A 13563-nucleotide genomic window follows, 5' to 3' on the forward strand; every position below is an offset into this window, starting at 1 on the left:
ACCTTGAAGTAGTGGTTCCCCTTGCTCTGCAAGGGCCGCGGCTTTTGTGGAGCGATGGGTAACGATGCTTCGGAGGGTGACTGTTGTTGATGTGTGCAGAGGGTCCCTGGTTCGCGCCCGGGTAGAGGCGAGGGGACGGTCTAAATAAAGTTATACTTTTACATTAGCAACAAACATCTTTAAAATGATTCGTAAGACTGCATTTGAGAAGTTCGTAAGAAAATCATTAAATCTTAAGATATTGTTGATGAATTGCACTTACGAACTATCTTCATGAAGTTAAAAAATATATAAAATAATCTTAATAAGAAGCGTACGTTTTTTAAGTTAAGTGTTTTGTGAAGAAGTGCCCTGACACTTTTCGTGTCTTTTATCATTTTATAATTTCCAGGGTTTACTTGGACCCATGTCTCAGCCCTGTCACCTCCCACTCCTGACCACAGTGCCACACGTGTCTCCCTGTTGCCAACTGCTCTGGACACCAACACCCTATTAGGCTTTTATTACTAAAATCATCACAGGCTAACTATTGTTAGCATAGCCATCGATTTAAGCCATGCCTTATCACATGGAATGCATGTGGTAGCTAGCAGGGTGTGTGTGTGTGTGTGTGTGTGTGTGTGTGTGTTTTTATTTTATTTATTTATTTCACCTTTATTTAACCAGGTAGGCTAGTTGAGAACAAGTTCTCATTTGCAACTGCGACCTGGCCAAGATAAAGCATAGCAGTATGAGCAGACAACACAGAGTTACACATGGAGTAAACAATTAACAAGTCAATAACACAGTAGAAAACAAAGGGGGAGTCTATATACAATGTGTGCAAAAGGCATGAGGTAGGCGAATAATTACAATTTTGCAGATTAACACTGTGTGTGTGTGTGTGTGTGTGTGTGTGTGTGTGGACTTCTAGTGAGCATCCCCACCTGGGTCTATGACCTAGCAGCCCAAATCCCAAGACTAACACATGGGATTCAGCGATGTGTGTTGGCTCCCTGCTAGGAGATGCTCAGTGAGCCTTGTGACTGTCAACAGTACTGTTAAAAGAGGAAACTGCTACAGGGGTTCCTAGAGGCTGGCTCAGATTACCAATCAAAATCCACATTTTCTGCTTCAGTTATGGATTTACTGTAGTATTGTGGGCTTTGCCTGTAGTAGTGTGGGCTTTGCCTGTAGTAGTGTGGGCTTTGCCAGTAGTAGTGTGGGCTTTGCCTGTAGTAGTGTGGGCTTTGCCTGTAGTAGTGTGGGCTTTGCCAGTAGTAGTGTGGGCTTTGCCAGTAGTAGTGTGGGCTTTGCCAGTAGTAGTGTGGGAATTTGCCAGTAGTAGGGAGGGCTTTGCCTGTAGTATTGTGGGCTTTGCCTGTAGTATTGTGGGCTTTGCCTGTAGTAGTGTGGGCTTTGCCTGTAGTGGTGTGGGCTTTGACTGGGATTTGATGTGTGATTAGAGGCAAGCTTTGCTGTTGTCTGCCTAGCCCACTAGCTGGTTAACCCTTAAACTCTTGATGGTAGAACTTTCTCATTGGGATTATCATAAACCCTTAATTAAGGCGTACTGTAGAACAGTCTCCTTGTGATTATCATAAACCCTTAAGTTCTGTAAAGTCCATGGAGAATAAGAGCACCTCCTCCCAGCTGACCACTGCACTGAGGCTGGGAAACACTGTCACCACTGATAAATCATTGAGAATGTCAATAAGCATTTTTCTACGGCTGGCCATGCTTTCCACTTGGCTACCCCTACTCCGGTCTACAGCCCTGCACCCCCCACAGCAACTTGCCCAAGCCTTCCCCATTTCTCCTTCACCCAAATCCAGTCAGCTGATGTTCTGAAAGAGTTGCAAAATCTGGACCCCGACAAATCAGCCGGGCTAGACAATCTGGACCCTGTCTTTCTAAAATGATCCACTGAAATTGTTGCAACCTCTATTACCAGCCTGTTCAACCTCTCTTTCGTATCGTCTGAGATCCCCAAAGATTGGAAAGCTGCCGCGGTCATCCCCCTCTTCAAAGTGGGAGACACTGTAGACCCAAACTGTTACAGATCTATCCTACCCTGCCTTTCTAAGGTCGTCGATAGCCAAGTTAACAAACAAATCGGCGACCTTTTCGAATCCCACCATACCTTCTCCGCTATGCAAACTGGTTTCCGAGCTGGTCATGAGTGCACCTCAGCCACGCTCAAGGTCCTAAACGATATCATAGCTGCCATCGATAGAAGACAATACTGTGCAGCCGTATTCATTGATCTGGCCAAGGCTTTCGACTCTGTAAATCACCACATTCTTATTGGCAGACTCGACAGCCTTGGTTTCTCAAACGATTGCCTTGCCTGGTTCACCAACTACTTCTCAGACAGAGTTCAGTGTGTCAAATCGGAGGGTCTGCTGTCCGGACCTCTGGCAGTCTCTATGGGTGTGCCACATTGTTCAATTCTCGGGCCGACTCTTTTTCTCTGTATACATCAATGACGTCGCTCTCGCTGCTGGTGATTCCCTGATCCACCTCTACGCAGACGACACCATTCTGTATACTTCTGGCCCTTCTTTGGACACTGTGTTAACTAACCTCCAGATGAGCTTCAATGCCGTACAACTCTCCTTCCGTGGCCTCCAGCTGCTCTTAAATGCAAGTAAAACTAAATGCCTGCTCTTCAACCGATCGCTGCCCGCACCTGCCCGCCCGCCCAGCATCACTACGCTGGACGGTTCTGACTTAAAATATGTGGACAACTACAAATACCTAGCCTCCAACACTCTGCTTCCAATTTGCTGAGTAGTCTACTACAGTGCCATCCGTTTTGTCACCAAAGCCCCATATACTAACCACCACTGCGACCTGTCTGCTCTCGTTGGCTGGCCCTAGCTACATATTTGTTGCCAAACCCACTGGCTCCAGGTCATCTATAAGTCTATGCTAGGTAAAGCTCCGCCTTATCTCAGCTCACTGGTCACCATAGCAGCACCCACCCGTAGCACGCGCTCCAGCAGGTATATCTCACTGGTCACCCTGAAAGCCAATTCCTCCTTTGGTCGTCTTTCCTTCCAGTTCTCTGCTGCCAATGACTGGAACGAACTGCAAAAATCTCTGAAGGTGGAGACTCATATCTCCCTCACTAGCTTTTAGCACAGCTGTTAGAGCAGCTTACCGATCACTGCACCTGTACATAGCCCATCTGTAAACAGCCCATCTAACTACCTCATCCCCATATTGTTATTTATTTATCTTGCTCCTTTGCACCCCAATATCTCTACTAGCACATTCATCTTCTGCACATCTACCATTCCAGTGTTTAATTGCTATAATTGTAATTACTTCGCCACTATGGCCTATTTATTGCCTTACCTCCTTACTTCATTTGCACTCACTGTATATAGATTTTTCTACTGTATTATTGACTGTATGTTTGTTTATTCCATGTGTAACTCTGTGTTGTTTCTGTCGCACTGCTATGCTTTATCTTGGCCAGGTCGCAGTTGTAAATAGGAACTTGTTCTCAACTGACCTACCTGGTTAAATAAAGGTGAAATAAATAAAATACTCTCTCTCCCTTTTATACACTCTAATGTGCCCATATAATTGATTGCGTCCAAATTTGCCTTTAAAAAAAAATATATATAATTTCTTCATAGGATTCATGTTATATTAAATATAGTGTATCCCATTTGGTCCAAACCTTTGTCCTAACAATGAGTCAGACATGAGGGATCCAACGGAATAGTCAAAAGAATTGCCCCTGTTCAGAGAACCGTGATGGAGCTGCAGGGGCTCACTGTTGTTATATGATAGTCTGTCTGTGTCGTGTAGTTTAGGTTATATAGTAATCTGTTGTGAGTTGGTGTACTTTAGGTTATACGGTAGTATGTCTGTCATGATGAGAACTTGTTCTCAACTAGCCTACCTGGTTAAATAAAGGTGTTCTCAACTAGCCTACCTGGTTAAATAAAGGTGTTCTCAACTAGCCTACCTGGTTAAATAAAGGTGTTCTCAACTAGCCTACCTGGTTAAATAAAGGTGAAATAAAATATAAAAAAATTTAAATGAGTTGGTGTACTTCAAGTTATACGGTAGTCTGTTGTGAGTTGGTGTACTTCAGGTTATACGGTAGTCTGTTGTGAGTTGGTGTACTTCAGGTTATACGGTAGTCTGTTGTGAGTTGGTGTACTTCAGGTTATACGGTAGTCTGTTGTGAGTTGGTGTACTTTAGGTTATAATTGCCCTGGGCTGCCTGTGTGTGGGTGTCGTCTGAGAGCTCCCCTGAGCTGCATGTGTGTGGGTGTCGTCTGAGAGCTACCCTGAGCTGCATGTGTGTGGGTGTCGTCTGAGAGCTACCCTGAGCTGCATGTGTGTGGGTGTCGTCTGAGAGCTACCCTGAGCTGCATGTGTGTGGGTGTCGTCTGAGAGCTACCCTGAGCTGTCGGTCATGTCATTGGAGAGAGAAAGTTCGTCTCTCTCTGTTACTATTAGGATTGAGTATGTGGGAAATTTCTACCAAACAAAAACCATTGATTTGAAAGTTGAACAAACCGTCCGACTCTATACTGTTCCCAGGCCGTCATTGAAAATAAGAATTTGTTCTTAACTGACTTGCCTGGTTAAATAAAGGTAAAATAAATTTAAAAAATACTGTCGTTATCGGCTGTTGAGCGGTTTTATTATTTATTTTCATGGCTCTTGGACTTGAGCCTTCAGAGACGATGTCTGGTTTCTCCGTTTAGACAAAACATTCTGCAGACCGAGATACTGGTCTGTCATGGTCCCTGTATGTATGTGTGTAGCAGACAGATACTGGTCTGTCATGGTCCCCTGTTTGTATGTATGTAGCAGACAGATACTGGTCTGTCATGGTCCCCTGAATGTATGTATGTAGCAGACAGAGATACTGGTCTGTCATGGTCCCCTGTTTGTATGTATGTATGTAGCAGACAGATACTGGTCTGTCATGGTCCCCTGTTTGTATGTATGTATGTAGCAGACAGAGATACTGGTCTGTCATGGTCCCCTGTTTGTATGTATATAGCAGACAGAGGTACTGGTCTGTCATGGTCCCCTGTTTGTATGTATGTAGCAGACAGATACTGGTCTGTCATGGTCCCCTGTTTGTATGTATGTAGCAGACAGATACTGGTCTGTCATGGTCCCCTGTTTGTATGTATGTATGTAGCAGACAGAGATACTGGTCTGTCATGAGCCCCTGTTTGTATGTATATAGCAGACAGAAGTACTGGTCTGTCATGGTCCCCTGTTTGTATGTATGTAGCAGACAGATACTGGTCTGTCATGGTCCCCTGTTTGTATGTATGTATGTAGCAGACAGAGGTACTGGTCTGTCATGGTCCCCTGTTTGTTTGTATGTATGTAGCACACACATACAGTAACAGTCAAAAGTTTGGACACCTACTCATTCCATGGTTTGTCTTTATTTGTACTATTTTCTACATTGTAGAATAATATTGAAGACATCAAAACTATGACGTAACACATATGGAATCATGTAGTAACCAAAAAAGTGTCAAACAAATCAAAATATATATTTTTAGAATCTTCAAAGTTGCCACCCTTTTCCTTGATGACCGCTTCGCACACGCCCACGCATTCTCTCAACCAGCTTCATGAGGTAGTCACCTGGAATGCATTTCAATTAACAGTCTTACCCTTTTTTTTGTATTCGGCACTTGACAGACATTATGCAAATCAAATATTTCTACAGGAACCGTTCGATGTAGCTGACAGACATTATGCAAATCAAATATGTCTACAGTAACCGTTCGATGTAGCTGACAGACATTATGCAAATCAAATATGTCTACAGTAACCGTTCGATGTAGCTGACAGACATTATGCAAATCAAATATGTCTACAGTAACCGTTCGATGTAGCTGACAGACATTATGCAAATCAAATATGTCTACAGGAACCGTTCGATGTAGCTGAGTCAGCAGAAAGCAGAGGGGGGGAAGCGGATTGATATTCAGCGTTGAATCCACATTAATTCTTGTTCTGCACTCTGAAATAATGTTCTTTCCTTCCTTCTTTTAACCATCAGGGTTGTTTCCTGCCAGGACCTTAGTGGGCGGTGAGCTTGGCTGGCTAGCTATACACCGAAGGTAAGAACTGTACTAGTACTTATTCTATACTCACTCGCACACAGACGTTCACACGGACACACACAATCCAACCATGGCCCATCTCTCTCGTACTATTTCCATACCCAGCTGTCACGCCCATATCCACTTTGCTCTTTACGGGATATTTCCACTCTGAAGGGTGGAAGGGTAGAATAAGGGTAGAATCATTTGGAGGCTCTTCCTAAAGCCTTAGCCAACCCCACAGTACAGTACACCGAGTCTGTGTTCCAAGTGGCACCCTATTGTCTAGATGGCCCTATGGCACCCTGGGAAAAGTAGTGCGCTATATAGGGACAAGTGTGACATTTGGGATGCATCCCAATAAATGAAATCCCCAACAGAAACAGGGCAGGTCCAGGAACCTCCAGACTCACGCTTTAGATAACTGTTACTGTGGTTTGAAGTGGTGTTGTGTGTGACGTATGGTAACCAGGCTAGACTGCAGTAGTTGGTTTGGTGGGTGTTGCCCTGTGGCTGTGTTCCTGGAAGCAGAGATGAGTGTAGCCGTCTGCCTGGGCCTGGGAAGGACTACTGCAATCCAGTCAGTGATAGCAGTTCTTCTTAGCTCTCTGCTGTGTTTGTCTGAAGCACCATTGTCATTACTGTTGCCCCAGCCCCCTGACCAGCTTCATACACCCATCAATCCATCCCTAGCGCCCAGAACCGACACACGCACGGGCGTGTGGGTGAACAGGATGCAGGGGAAGCTACAGTAGGAAATCTCCTGTTGTTACTGGAGCCAGAGACTGTTAGGGGACTAGATGCAGGAGAAGCTACAGTAGGAAATCTCCTGTTGTTACTGGAGCCAGAGACTGTTAGGGGACAGGATGCAGGGGAAGCTACAGTAGGAAATCTCCTGTTGTTACTGGAGCCAGAGACTGTTAGGGGACAGGATGCAGGGGAAGCTACAGTAGGAAATCTCCTGTTGTTACTGGAGCCAGAGACTGTTAGGGGACTAGATGCAGGAGAAGCTACAGTAGGAAATCTCCTGTTGTTACTGGAGCCAGAGACTGTTAGGGGACAGGATCCAGGGGAAGCTACAGTAGGAAATCTCCTGTTGTTACTGGAGCCAGAGACTGTTAGGGGACAGGATGCAGGGGAAGCTACAGTAGGAAATCTCCTGTTGTTACTGGAGCCAGAGACTGTTAGGGGACAGGATCCAGGGGAAGCTACAGTAGGAAATCTCCTGTTGTTACTGGAGCCAGAGACTGTTAGGGGACAGGATGCAGGGGAAGCTACAGTAGGAAATGTCCTGTTGTTACTGGAGCCAGAGACTGTTAGGGGACTAGATGCAGGGGAAGCTACAGTAGGAAATCTCCTGTTGTTACTGGAGCCAGAGACTGTTAGGGGACAGGATGCAGGGGAAGCTACAGTAGGAAATCTCCTGTTGTTACTGGAGCCAGAGACTGTTAGGGGACAGGATGCAGGGGAAGCTACAGTAGGAAATGTCCTGTTGTTACTGGAGCCAGAGACTGTTAGGGGACTAGATGCAGGGGAAATCTCCTGTTGTTACTGGAGCCAGAGACTGTTAGGGGACAGGATGCAGGGGAAGCTACAGTAGGAAATGTCCTGTTGTTACTGGAGCCAGAGACTGTTAGGGGACTAGATGCAGGGGAAATCTCCTGTTGTTACTGGAGCCAGAGACTGTTAGGGGACTAGATGCAGGGGAAGCTACAGTAGGAAATCTCCTGTTGTTACTGGAGCCAGAGACTGTTAGGGGACTAGATGCAGGGGAAATCTCCTGTTGTTACTGGAGCCAGAGACTGTTAGGGGACAGGATGCAGGGGAAGCTACAGTAGGAAATCTCCTGTTGTTACTGGAGCCAGAGACTGTTAGGGGACTAGATGCAGGGGAAGCTACAGTAGGAAATGTCCTGTTGTTACTGGAGCCAGAGACTGTTATGGGACTAGATGCAGGAGAAGCTACAGTAGGAAATCTCCTGTTGTTACTGGAGCCAGAGACTGTTAGGGGACTAGATGCAGGAGAAGCTACAGTAGGAAATCTCCTGTTGTTACTGGAGCCAGAGACTGTTAGGGGACTAGATGCAGGGGAAATCTCCTGTTGTTACTGGAGCCAGAGACTGTTAGGGGACTAGATGCAGGGGAAGCTACAGTAGGAAATCTCCTGTTGCAACAGGATCATTCCCAGTAACACTACACCTGTTTGGCCTATTATCTAATTAAGTGATAATGCCTGAGAAGCCGGTGAAGCTGTCCCTCGACTTTGTCTCGGACCTCCTAACACCGGCTTCCAGGACCTAACAGCCATGCCAATATATCCTCCTAACACCGGCTTCCAGGACCTAACACCCGTGCCAATATGTCCTCCTAACACCGGCTTCCAGGACCTAACACCCGTGCCAATATGTCCTCCTAACACCGGCTTCCAGGACCTAACACCCGTGCCAATATATGCTCCTAACACTGGCCTCCAGGGCCTAACACCCGTGCCAATATATCCTCCTAACACTGGCTTCCAGGGCCTAACACCCATGCCAATATATCCTCCTAACACTGGCTTCCAGGGCCTAACACCCATGCCAATATATCCTCCTAACACCCATGCCAATATATCCTCCTAACACCGACTTCCAGGGCATTATCACTTTTATACAACGGGTTACCAACATATTTAAATAATGATTTACATATTTTCATTACATTTTATTTTGATTAATTTATTCATACTATTTCATCCTTCCACAAGATATAATCCCGACAAATCTAGGGTTGTCTACCCATGCCGGCTGGTTGTTAGTTCCCTCAGAGTCGTTCAGTCTTTTAATTTTTTTTTCACTGTATCTGTGGACGTGACCCAGTCGTTTGTTCGAAATGTTCCATTGCCATACTGGCTGGCAACGTTCTTATCCCTTGCCTGCTAGCCATCTACAGCTAACTTACAGTCACGTCAACGTTCTTATCCCTTGCCTGCTAGCCATCTACAGCTAACTTACAGTCACGTCAACGTTCTTATCCCTTGCCTGCTAGCCATCTACAGCTAACTTACAGTCACGTCAACGTTCTTATCCCTTGCCTGCTAGCCATCTACAGCTAACTTACAGTCACGTCAACGTTCTTATCCCTTGCCTGCTAGCCATCTACAGCTAACTTACAGTCACGTCAACGTTCTTATCCCTTGCCTGCTAGCCATCTACAGCTAACTTACAGTCACATCAACGTTCTTATCCCTTGCCTGCTAGCCATCTACAGCTAACTTACAGTCACGTCAACGTTGTTATCCCTTGCCTGCTAGCCATCTACAGCTAACTTACAGTCACGTCAACGTTCTTATCCCTTGCCTGCTAGCCATCTACAGCTAATTTACAGTCACGTCAACGTTCTTATCCCTTGCCTGCTAGCCATCTACAGCTAACTTACAGTCACGTCAACGTTCTTATCCCTTGCCTGCTAGCCATCTACAGCTAACTTACAGTCACGTCAACGTTCTTATCCCTTGCCTGCTAGCCATCTACAGCTAACTTACAGTCACGTCAACGTTCTTATCCCTTGCCTGCTAGCCATCTACAGCTAACTTACAGTCACGTCAACGTTCTTATCCCTTGCCTGCTAGCCATCTACAGCTAACTTACAGTCACGTCAACGTTCTTATCCCTTGCCTGCTAGCCATCTACAGCTAACTTACAGTCACGTCAACGTTCTTATCCCTTGCCTGCTAGCCATCTACAGCTAATTTACAGTCACGTCAACGTTCTTATCCCTTGCCTGCTAGCCATCTACAGCTAACTTACAGTCACGTCAACGTTCTTATCCCTTGCCTGCTAGCCATCTACAGCTAACTTACAGTCACGTCAACGTTCTTATCCCTTGCCTGCTAGCCATCTACAGCTAACTTACAGTCACGTCAACGTTCTTATCCCTTGCCTGCTAGCCATCTACAGCTAACTTACAGTCACATCAACGTTCTTATCCCTTGCCTGCTAGCCATCTACAGCTAACTTACAGTCACGTCAACGTTCTTATCCCTTGCCTGCTAGCCATCTACAGCTAACTTACAGTCACGTCAACGTTCTTATCCCTTGCCTGCTAGCCATCTACAGCTAACTTACAGTCACGTCAAACAGTGTAGACAGAACTACAGTAGCTGTGTTTTGTTTAAGCTGTTTTCTAGAGACATTTTATTTGGATACATTCGTAACAGTGAGCTAATGAGGTGTGATTTCGTCTGTCATAGAAAATGTGCTCTCTCATCATTACACTGTTGTTCAGCGGAGCTAGCCAACAACACAGCTAACACAATCACTTCAGATTGAAGCTGGAAAGACGGCAAACTAGCTGCACGTAGTTTCGTTTAACCTGTGTTCTTTGTATGTATCCATAAAAATGATGCTGATTCATGATTTTGACCGGCTGAGAAAAGCTACCTGCCTGTCTGTCTCATCCCAACATGTTCATTACTATGGGACATAACCTGCCCAGGGACTGCGGTTGAAAATTTCCCAGCTGGCTAAAACCTTTTACTGAAATGTTGATTAATGTCCACTGTCCCTGTAGAAATAAACTCAAACATCTGGAGCTTGAATTTGGATATTGAAACAATGTTGCAAATGTTGGAGGGACAGTTTTTATACATTATGTCCGCTTACACCACGGGTGGGTCTAATCCTGAATTCTGATTGGTTAAAAAAAAAATCGAATTCATACATAGATGTTAAAATGCATTTTATTTTTTTTAAATTATTTTTTAACCAATCAGAATTCAGGATTAGACCCATCCGTTGTGTAAGGGGTCAGGGAGCATAATAGGCTTTTCATCATGACTCAAACTTCAATCCCAACTAGCAGGTTAGTAAGAATGGCTCACTCTGTGTTCAAGATTGTCCTCCCCCATTCAGATTACAACCTCTCACTTTCGGTTATTTCAATATTAAATTATCTCCATATTGCTTTTTTTTATTTTTAAACAAGCCATAAAAAGCTAGTTGCAATTTCAGATTATTCCACCAGAAAATACAGGAGAAATGTAATTATGGTTAAACTCAAATACGAATTCATGAAACATTATTTTTGGAGAAAGAATTATCAGGATAATTTCTGTAAATGATATCATAAATAGGACTGGTGGAGTTATGTCACACATGCAGTTAGTGCAGACATTTCCATATTTAGCATCTAAAATTACAACCAACTAATTGCATGCAGCATTACTGCAAAAAATGGCAGGTGGAAAGGGGAGAAGGTGAGGAATCTGACCCAAAATGGAGGAGGAAAGGGGAGAAGGTGATGAATCTGACCCAAAATGGAGGAGCAAAGGGGAGAAGGTGAGGAATATGACCCAAAATGGAGGAGGAAAGGGGAGAAGGTGAGGAATATGACCCAAAATGGAGGAGGAAAGGGAAGAAGGTGAGGAATCTGACCCAAAATGGAGGAGGAAAGGGTAGAAGGTGAGGAATCTGACCCAAAATGGAGGAGGAAAGGGGAGAAGGTGAGGAATATGACCCAAAATGGAGGAGGAAAGGGGAGAAGGTGAGGAATATGACCCAAAATGGAGGAGGAAAGGGGAGAAGGTGAGGAATATGACCCAAAATGGAGGAGGAAAGGGGAGAAGATGAGGAATATGACCCAAAATGGAGGTGGAAAGGGGAGAAGGTGAGGAATATGACCCAAAATGGAGGAGGAAAGGGGAGAAGGTGAGGAATATGACCCAAAATGGAGGAGGAAAGGGGAGAAGGTGAGGAATCTGACCCAAAATGGCAGGTGGAAAGGGGAGAAGGTGAGGAATCTGACCCAAAATGGAGGAGGAAAGGGGAGAAGATGAGGAATATGACCCAAAATGGAGGAGGAAAGGGGAGAAGGTGAGGAATCTGACCCAAAATGGAGGAGGAAAGGGGAGAAGGTGAGGAATATGACCCAAAATGGAGGAGGAAAGGGGAGAAGGTGAGGAATCTGACCCAAAATGGAGGAGGAAAGGGGAGAAGGTGAGGAATATGACCCAAAATGGAGGAGGAAAGGGGAGAAGATGAGGAATATGACCCAAAATGGAGGAGGAAAGGGGAGAAGGTGAGGAATCTGACCCAAAATGGAGGAGGACAGGGGAGAAGGTGAGGAATATGACCCAAAATGGAGGAGGAAAGGGGAGAAGGTGAGGAATATGACCCAAAATGGAGGAGGAAAGGGGAGAAGGTGAGGAATATGACCCAAAATGGAGGAGGAAAGGGGAGAAGGTGAGGAATATGACCCAAAATGGAGGAGGAAAGGGGAGAAGGTGAGGAATATGACCCAAAATGGCAGGTGGAAAGGGGAGAAGGTGAGGAATCTGACCCAAAATGGCAGGTGGAAAGGGGAGAAGGTGAGGAATCTGACCCAAAATGGAGGAGGAAAGGGGAGAAGGTGAGGAATCTGACCCAAAATGGAGAAGGAAAGGGGAGAAGGTGATGAATATGACCCAAAATGGAGGAGGAAAGGGGAGAAGGTGAGGAATCTGACCCAAAATGGAGGAGGAAAGGGGAGAAGGTGAGGAATATGACCCAAAATGGAGGAGGAAAGGGGAGAAGGTGAGGAATATGACCCAAAATGGAGGAGGAAAGGGGAGAAGGTGAGGAATATGACCCAAAATGGAGGAGGAAAGGGGAGAAGGTGAGGAATATGACCCAAAATGGCAGGTGGAAAGGGGAGAAGGTGAGGAATCTGACCCAAAATGGCAGGTGGAAAGGGGAGAAGGTGAGGAATCTGACCCAAAATGGAGGAGGAAAGGGGAGAAGGTGAGGAATCTGACCCAAAATGGAGAAGGAAAGGGGAGAAGGTGAGGAATATGACCCAAAATGGAGGAGGAAAGGGGAGAAGGTGAGGAATCTGACCCAAAATGGAGGAGGAAAGGGGAGAAGGTGAGGAATATGACCCAAAATGGAGGAGGAAAGGGGAGAAGGTGAGGAATATGACCCAAAATGGCTAAAGAAAAATAAATATATATAAATATAATACATATACCAGTTTCATTTAAGGACAAAACCATTTACAGCTGTACCATACAGTTGGCAAAATAGTTGGGAGGAAATTTTGGATGTACTGATTCCATGGCACATGGTTTATGAACTGATACAAGTTGTTCTATTTAAATTATTATACTAAATTCTTGCGAAGAGACAATAATTTATTTATTTAACCTTTATTTAACCAGGCAAGTCAGTTAAGAACAAATTCTTATTTACAATGGCGGCCTACCAAAAGGCCTCCTGCGGGGACGGGACCCTGGGATATTTAAAAAAATATATAGAAATACAATATAAATATAGGACAAAATGCACATCACAACGAGAGAGACTACATAGAGACCTAAGACAACAACATAGCAAGGCAGCAACACATGACAACACATCATGACAACAACATGGTAGCAACACAACACAACATGACAACATCATGGTAGCAGCACAACATGACAACAACATGGTAGCAGCACAACATGACAACAACATGGTAGC

General features: G+C 45.0%; 1 protein-coding gene across 4 annotated transcripts in view; it reads left to right on the forward strand.

Moving 5' to 3' along the window:
* LOC110502196 (ras-associated and pleckstrin homology domains-containing protein 1) overlaps window positions 1–13563 on the forward strand; it is a 166092-nt gene that overhangs the window by 35768 nt on the left and 116761 nt on the right. For all 4 annotated transcript variants that reach the window (XR_005038903.1, XR_005038902.1, XM_036959495.1 and 1 more), the window contains exon 2: window positions 6044–6104. The gene's annotated coding sequence lies outside the window, so the exon portion shown is untranslated. The remainder of the gene's footprint in view (window positions 1–6043; window positions 6105–13563) is intronic.

Source organism: Oncorhynchus mykiss, chromosome 22 (genome assembly GCF_013265735.2).
Source record: "Oncorhynchus mykiss isolate Arlee chromosome 22, USDA_OmykA_1.1, whole genome shotgun sequence".
NCBI classification, from domain to species: Eukaryota; Metazoa; Chordata; class Actinopteri; order Salmoniformes; family Salmonidae; genus Oncorhynchus; species Oncorhynchus mykiss.